Genomic DNA, 9,218 nt, shown 5'->3' with positions numbered 1-9,218 from the left:
CCTCCAAGATGCGTCTGAGAATAATTTTGATCCTGTGATGTGCAAAACCGACTTGATAGTACTACCTTTGGACGTCTTTTGGTCCTGCATCTCAACCTGTCTTTGTCTTTGCTTTGGTGAAGATAAATCTGTACCTTGAACTTGCTTGTTGGTGTTTTTCCCCTGCAAAATATCATGCATCTCCAGACTATGTTTTAAAGCATTAGCCATGAAATGAATTTTAGTCGGGTATCTGTATTTTCCATTGAAAAGGGCATCATTCCTAGATTTCCAGATGCACCACATATAAGTTAAGACATTAGCTAAAGTTGCATTTGGGTGGTTCATATTTAGCAGCTTTATTAGAACATCAGTGAGCGAGTTGGTATTTAGAGTAATAATATCAGTTCTAATGTACCAAGGATGACTAAACCAAGCCGCTCTAGCAAAATTGCAGGTGAAAAAAAGATGATAATCTGTCTCTTCCATTCCACATCTGCAACAAAGTTTACTTATATGCTTAGAGTACTTACCTGCTCTAGCTCCTGTCGGAATAGCTTTTCTGAGCACTCTCCATCCAAATGCTTGAACTCTTGGGGTAACCTGTTTATTTTTCCAAACCTGCTTTAACAATTGAATTGTGTCTGGGTTTACTTGTCTTGGCCTTGGTTCACCATTTTCCTGTAAATTTTGAAGACACGCCCTATATGCACTTTTTGTATTACATTTTCCTGTAGGAGTGAGCTTCCAACAGAGCATGTCCTCATCTTGGGAGGGGATAATAGGGGTATTTTTTATTGTAGTGGACAAGGGATTTTGGAAAAGATTATCAATGAGTTGTGTGTTCCACTCTTGTCTATTTGGGAGCCAAAGGTCTCTTACTTGGGCTGGATAGGAAAACCCAGGTGGCTGAATGATAAGAGCATCATAGACATTAGCCCAATCATTACACCAAGGAGTGCTCCAAATGGAAATGTGGCCTTGAGCAATTTGATAGAAAGAGTGGGCCTTAAGGACAGGGAGCATTTTTAGAATGGATGCCCAGAAGGCAGATTTGGGAGCATTTGAATTTGGGCGCCAAATTGAAGACTCCGGGAAATATTTAGATTTAAGAACGGAGTGTAGAAAATCACCGGGCTGATCAGCAATTCTCCAAGCCGCCATAAGAATTAAGGCCTGGTTCATTGCTTGCAAATTTCGGATGCCAAGCCCACCCTCATTTTTTGGTGTGCAAATATCTTTCCAAGCTCTAAGACAGAGGGATTTGGAGTTTGATTCTTCTCTAACACCAGTCCACCAGAAATGTCTAATAATACCAGTGAGCTTAGCAATGAACTTTTTAGAGAAAAGAATGTTAGACATGTAGTAGACTGGGATGGAGGCAAAGACGGATTTAATAAGTTCAAGTCGAGCTGCATGAGAAAGCTTGTCGGCTTTGTAAGTACCGAGTTTGGTTTTGAATTTGTCTAAAACAAAGTTGTAAGCCGAGGCTCTATCCTTAGCAGGCAGGATTAGAGGGTGGCCAAGATGAACGAAGTTGTTGTCAATAGTTGGCACCGGGAAGATTTGAGTGATAGTTTGAGCAGTGGCTAGAGAGACATGCTTGCTGAAGATAATCCCAGACTTGGCCCAATTCGGGGTTTGACCTGATCGTTGACAAAAGTCCTGTAAAATATCTTTCATCATCTTGGCTTCTTGTAATGTAGCCTGACCACAAACTAAAAGATCATCTGCAAAAAGTAGTGAGTGAATTGAGGGGCAACTTGGTCCAAGAGTGATACCTGCAAGACAGCTTTCCGATTCGATCAGGATATGCATAACATATAATGGTTGAGATTATCATGCATCGGGGGAGCAATAAACACCACCACAATACAGTGACATAGTATCACACGTGGAAAGTGAACATTATCCAGATCAATAGTTGCTGTGGGTGCAGTCTCGGTTTAGTATTGACTTGGGAATCGTGATAAGCCTCGCACTTTTTCTTGCCTACCAAAGCAGGGCTGATAATTGTTGCTTTTCCCGTTTCCATCCACAATCCATGGCGATCCTTGCAGAAAACATTGGCTGGTCAACTGAAACGCTTTTCTAAGGATTACCTCCCTTTTAAAATATAAAATACTTTCTCCGTCGTTAAAGTGTCTCAACTTTGTTAAAATTTGAATATATTTAAATACTATCTGGAAGTATTTCCGTAGGCTAAAGATAACCTACTCCGTCCATTAGTGTCTAGATACATTTAAATTTTAATAAATCTAAAACACCTATCTGTGGACGGAGGTATTATCATGTTAAAATAGATAACGCTTGATTCCGTGCAGTTACTCATTCATTCCTGTAGTAACCGCTCTACCCCAATGGCTCTGACTCCCTGGTCTTGCTCACTTTTTAGATGTTATGCAACGAGCGGAATGCCCGGGTGTTCGAGTGCACCGAGATATCGTTGACGTGGTTGAGCTATGGAAGGTATCAGGGGATGCCTCGAGATAGCCTCACTAGCGTTAAAGCGTTGTTGTACCAGGCGTAGTATGCCAGTGCCATGTCATAACTCACCATTGTGTAACCACATCCCCGTATACCGGAAGCGCTGCAACCAGAACTTTGTTCCTTTTTCTTCTAATGCAATCGAGACACGAGGCTTTTGCGTGTTCACAAAAAAATTGTGTAGTAATCTCAGTCGTAGCTACTAGATCCACAAAGGAATAGCGGTCGTTGTTGGTGGTGCGGCCGTGCGAGAACATACGAGGGTAGAGAGAGCCTCCCATTTGTCACGCAAGCATGTATCACGGTTCAGTGCGGCGTGCCAATTAAGATTTACATGTCACGACACACCATTATTAGCTTTCAACCATCGTTATAAAGCAAGGGCGTTGGTGCAACCAAGAAAGGGGGATAGAGCTAAATGTGGTGATCCATGGTGAAGCGAGGTGAGACAATGAGCAGTGGTTGCCGGTGCTGCCAAGAAAGGGTGATAGAGCTACATGTGGTGATTAATGGTGAAGTGGGGTGAGACAAAGAGCAGTGGTCACCGGTGCTGCGAAGCTAGGGCGCCAGTTTTGGGGAAGCTGGTCGATGATCATGCGACAAGCTTTGTCCTATTATTTTTATTTATTGTTTGCCAATTCTGGTTGCAGTTTGGGAAGGTGCAGTTCACTGATATGAGGAGGGAAAAGTGTGACCACGTAATGAGACGGTTTGGGGGAGCGACCGACGCCTAAGATCTCCTTCCCTATACACCTCCTTTTTCGCACATAGTTACAATGTTACATACATCGGCTGGAGCTTGTACTATGTGACTCTGGGAGCACCTCTACATAGGTAAAACTCCCAAACAACTGAAAAATTATCGCAGCAAAAACCCCAACTTATGAGTCTGAAACTTCCAACCGCACCGCCTTCATCCTCCCAACCTTCACCTTCTCCTACGGCCCAAATGAACACACGGCGATGGGCTCTATTCCGCTGCCCTTCCCCTCTACCCCCGCATGCCCCTGCCACGCCGACAACCTCTCGGCACCGTTGACTCAGTTCTGTGACCTCCACGCACATCATAGATTGGAGGGGCAGCATGCGGCATCAGCGGGGGCGGTGAGCACGCGTAGGGGGTCGCCGGGAACAACGGTGAGAGGACTAGGCGGGGGGGGGGGGATAAGAAATAGAGAGAGGATAAAGAAGACCCACCGATGTGCGTGCATGTGCGTCCGTGGGGCATTGTTGGTGGATGCGTTTACTTTTCGTGGGAGTTGGGAAGGAAAGAAAGGGACTACTTTCCCTTTGGTCGTCACGAGACAAAATCGAGCAAAATAATCCAAAGATGAAACAAATTTGAAGAATAACCCTTTTTAGTCGCGCTTGTAATCGGGGCGTTGCACCCCGCTTTGTCACGTCGTGGATCATGGCGCCACACACGACTGGGCCGTCGCGCAGGGCGTGACACTTGTGCACATGGGTTCCGCTAGTCCACGCTAGCGGCGTTGTGCTCCACAGCGCGACAAAGCGGGGTGCAGCGCCCCGATCATAGGCGTTGCTAAAAAGGTATTTTTTATGAAATTGTTTTGCCAAAAGTTTATTTTTCGAAGTTGTTTCGATTTTAAGTTATTATTGTCGAGTTTGCCCCCTCACCGTCACCCATCTCCTCTCTGGCAGGTCTTACCCGCCGGCCGAATCCAACCTCCATAGCTTAGCTGCACATCCATCCATATATCCTATAGACATGTGCACGCATTCTAATTCATATACTCTATCTAAGCCGCGAGGGTGTGGAAGAAAACAAGTGCACGTCTACCTAGATCGAGCGCACCGACTCGCTGCATTTTACAATTCCTGACTCGAGAGCACAGGTCCGACTCGTCTGCTCCTTCTTTCGAGCTTTTCAAATGACGGCTCGGGTCAACCTTGGAGGACACGTTCAGGATGCAGGCATGCGCGCTCCCTCGCCGACCCCAAGAGCTCTTCTGCTCCACCGGGAAATCTTGCAAAGCGGCCGTAGCTTTGAACAAGAACTATCCACTTTTTTTTTTTTTTTTTTTTTTTTTTTTTTTAACAGGATCCCGTGGTCTCTCCTCTCAGCCGCCGCTCTAACCCTAACCGCCTCCAGTTCATCCTCCTCCATAGATTGGTTCCCCCTCCTCCGGTCGGCTTCGCCGGCGTCAGGAGGAGTGGGGAACCCGATCTATGCGTGGAGTTTTGAATAAAAGTATTGTATTCATTAGATTATGTTAGGATTTTGGTAGCCGCCTTCTTGTTGGTTTCCCCTCAATGGAGATGGCATCATATGCAATAAGTGATCTTCGGACTTTCGTTCGGCGACGAGATCTTCTTCCCGGCGTCAATGGTGGTGTTGAACAATCACAATTTTCTAGGTATGGGTCTTCGGATCTTGCTTCGCCAGATCGATTTTGGATCTTTTGTCGTTGTTGCCGCGAGGAGGATTATCCTCGCAGTTTTTGTCCCGGCTGCTACGTCCTCGACAATGGTGATTCGTACTCTCGGCTCTCCATCGACGACGACAAAGCTAGTTGGTTATTATTCCCCGATATACTCGGTGTTGGTACTCTTGCCGATGTTGTATGGCTGCTTTAATGGTTGCGTGCGTGCACGCAGTCTTGGCATTGCGGCTCAAAAAATTATGGGAGAACTTTCGTCGGTATCTACAGTGTCTATGGTTCGTTATGTATCTTTGGCTGCCTTCACAAGAGTACAAGATTGTGTTCGGAAGAAGAAAGAAATTGAAGACCTCGAAGATTTGTTACTATCTTTTAGACTTTATTTTGTAATCGTTGGAGTCAGTTCATGTATCTCTACCATGTACTATTTGTTACTATGAATATATGTGGTATTGATTGTCAAAAAAAAAAGAACTATCCACTTTTTCGATCTTCTCTTTGTTCTACTACCTTGTTCTAGAAATTGCTGTGCTGCGAGGGGACGGGCCTGTGTATAGCGGTGGGTGCAACCGTACGGTTCAGTGCTTGGTTTCATGTAAAATGTGAGCGGATGAACTCGCCCAACCTTCACTAGCAATGGTCGTTGCCTAGTTACGGATGGATCATGTACTCACCAATGGTGCTACAACGTACAACCGTTAAGTAGACGGAGACAAAAAAATAATCATGGATGATAAAATAGTGGAAAAGCAACCAAATAATCAACCATCCCCCATAAGTACATAGATGAATTAGGCGATGCGGTCGTCGGCATGATCGTCCTAGTAGTGAAGAAATACAGACATAAGTTTGATACATTTCTTTACACAAATATTGACATTTGTGGGTAAAATATTGCGACCAATTCGCGTTCACCCCCGGCAAGAAGGATGAGCGCGTGTTCGATGTTCATTTTGATGATGAGTATGGATTGAAATCAAAGTCTTTCAAACCATGTCGTCAAATTTCTAGATTGACTTGTTGATTGTCTCGATGGATTTTGTCTAACTAGCTTAATACCCGTACTGAACTAACGTTGATATCAGTGTTGTTCGAATTCCATGTATATGCAATGGCATTACACTTATGTCACCTGATCAGAATCAAACGGCATTTAACCTGGTTCCCATGAACACAAGGTCAATGATACATAAAACAAATAATATCGACTTTCATTTAACTGAACCTCCACTTTTAGCGTATAATCCGGTGTTTGTCTCAATGCTATAAGGAGAATCACACTCTTAATGCATAAAGTGAGCTAGAATGATAGAACTTCATAAGGTGATTTAACGAACACATCGAACCCATTCCTTACATCACATTATTAATTCAGTTTCAGGCCCGTGCATTATTATTTGCATATACTGTAGTAATTGTTATTCAGTGGAGAGCCCATGGCACTATTACTCTATTTAATTTGGTTTTGGGTAATAATTATTTGTATGTACTCACAAAGAAATCATTGTAGTAAAACAAAGAACTTTATAATCATTTTGGACTCTCCGTAAAATTCAGCACTAAACATTTCTATCCCTGAAAGAATTAAAAACACCATGAATTTCTGGTAAGTGCAGAGCATATATGTACATATACCATGTGTGCGCACAAGTGTAGCATCGTTAGATATGTGAACAGATCGATTGCTCTAGAGTGTTTGTGATCTATCTGATGTATACCTTGTTGGTGGATTGGAGAATGTTCGAGCGTCTGTGGTAGAATGATCTGCGGCAGGGACGTACGCGTATAACCAAGAGACCGCCAGCAAGTGGGACAAGCTCACACAGGTCCTAGAAACAACCACCGAGTACCCAGGACGTTCGTGACCAACCTCCATCGTCGATCCGCCATGGATCATGGATGGGCTGGAGCGGCGCCGCGAGAGGTAGCCTGACACGTCGCGTGGAGTCGGAGAGCGACGAGGGCGTCGCGGTGGCCCATGCGGGTGATGAATGATTAAGGCGGGTGGCTGCTTGGCCTCGCCGAACAGCAGTGAAGTGGAGGATGATAGCGCTGGTCGGTCCTTGGAGCCAGACACGATCGTACCCACTGTTTCGCTCGCCGGCCGTTCCGCACTTGCACCGGTTGCACGTACTCCGCCACAGGTTTTGCGTCCGCGGTTTGCCCCCCAGACCCGAGCGATAGACATCCATGCCTACCCTGCCCAACCCACGACCGCGAAAGGCCAATCCCGCTCGTTCCCCAAAGACTATAGCTATAGCTCGCAGCGTCGCCGCATCGGCGAATGAACCACATCACACGTACTAGTGCATTTGTTACACTCCTGTCCTTAGTTATTTTAAATTTCGCTATCAATATTTTATTAACCGGATGAGAGTTATAAAATCACAGTCATACTTTTGAATACAAGTCCAGCAATGTCTGTTTTTCAAACATACACCGCATATCGAATTATTTGTTTGAAGCTCACATTTTTGTACGGTCAAAGAGGACACTCATACTAACCTTTCTCTTTAGTGTCAATAGATATATGCAAATCTAGACAATGTCGAGTTAATTAATTTGGAATGAAGAGAGTAGTACAAAACATACACTACCAGAAAACACATCTTTGCCTAGTCTTTTCCTCTTTGCCAAGTGTCAACCAAAAGTCTTTGCCGACGGTTAAAAAAAACAAATTAGACATCAGGAAAAAAACATGAATTTCTAGAAAGCTAGCACCATCAATAGGTACATGAACCTTAGAAGGGATCTTCTAATTTTGTGCATACCATTGCATACTGCGCGCTTCTTACAGCTGCTTAGAAAACCTGTTTCATCACTCGAAAAGTAAAAAAAAGTCTTTCTACCTAGGAAAAGGAAAATTAATAAACACAATATTGCTTTCCGTTCCAAGACCCACGGGTATGCATAATATGGGCTCGCTCTGACAAACTATGCCATGCTTAAGGTTATGCTCTAGCTTATTTGCCCTAAAAGCCATAAAAACTTCGTAGGTGGTCGCTTATTTTGTGAAGGTGTTTTTTTAAGAATAACTGTCTTATTATAAATTTGTAGTTTTTCCTCGAAACTAGGCCACATAAAATGACGCTTTGTGAAGTTTTTTCTTTTGTATGAACTTTTAATGTGTTATGCTTAAGTTGGGACCCACACAAAGTGACATTTCCCAAGAACAAGCACTACAGGCACAAATGGGGAATCGGGTGAAACTGACATCGTACCTCTTATAAAACAACACATTGCGGACCTAAGAATGATTTTTGCTTAAACAAACGAAAGTAGACGTTTAGTTCAAATCTTGTCCACATCCAAAAAAAATCAACATGCCACCATAGAAAATATTGTGAATTTCCAGAAAACTAGCAAGATTACTAGGCATGTGAACCGTAGTATTGAGGTGATCTTCTATTTTTACAATTAGATATTGCGCTTACTGTATCTGCTTCACAAATAACCATTTCAGCTCTCGGAAGATAAAAAATGTTTTTTCATGTGTAGAAAAGAAATTTTAATAAAGCCAACATTGTTTTCATTCCAAGGCCCACACATGTACATAATATGGACTCGTTACGACAAACAATGCCATGCTTAAGGTCATGATCTAGCTCATGTGCCCTACGGGCATTCACTATGTTGTCCATAAGAATGTTCACAAGAAAAAGTGTACCTTAAGGTGTTCTACATACATAGTGAAGGCTATGCACAAGCTATTCACCCACAAGCTTGTGGATAACTATACAGAATATATAAATACTACTTTTAGAGCTACACTACTCACTATTGGCCACAAGCACTACAAGAAATTTGATATACTGTGACAAAAAATCCTCACGACGGTGGTCTATAACATCACGAAATATCATAATGTGTGATGTTTTGTCTTTGGCATCATGAATTCCCAAAATCTGTGACAGCGACACAATCAACGTCACACATTAGCACATTTTGTAACGATCTTGGCAGCTTCCATGACGACCGTGGATGGGTCACAGAGAAATTACGATCGGCGGCGCTCGTATTGGGTCACATAATAGCTTATGGGAGAACCGTATATATGAAACCCACATGATAGGAAGAAATAAAGAAAATTTTATATTAAACTAGCAGGTACCGTTGGGATGAAACCAATAAATTTGATATATATCTTCATTTGTTACATCGACCGTATGTCACCCTGCTTCCTAAGCTGTCCTATCTAAAGCACAACTCCTCGTATGTATTATATGCGGAAGAGGACATACAATTAATTCATTTCCGATTAGAGGATTCTATAATTCTAAAGGTGAAAGAAAGACTAGGCTTTGGCTTCCAGATTCTTGCAAGAAAATAACAAGAGCGCTGTGATATATA

This window comes from Lolium rigidum, chromosome 6 (genome assembly GCF_022539505.1).
Source record: "Lolium rigidum isolate FL_2022 chromosome 6, APGP_CSIRO_Lrig_0.1, whole genome shotgun sequence".
NCBI lineage: Eukaryota > Viridiplantae > Streptophyta > Magnoliopsida > Poales > Poaceae > Lolium > Lolium rigidum.
The sequence above is the reverse complement of the archived record's forward strand: the minus strand, read 5'-3'. Positions refer to the sequence as shown.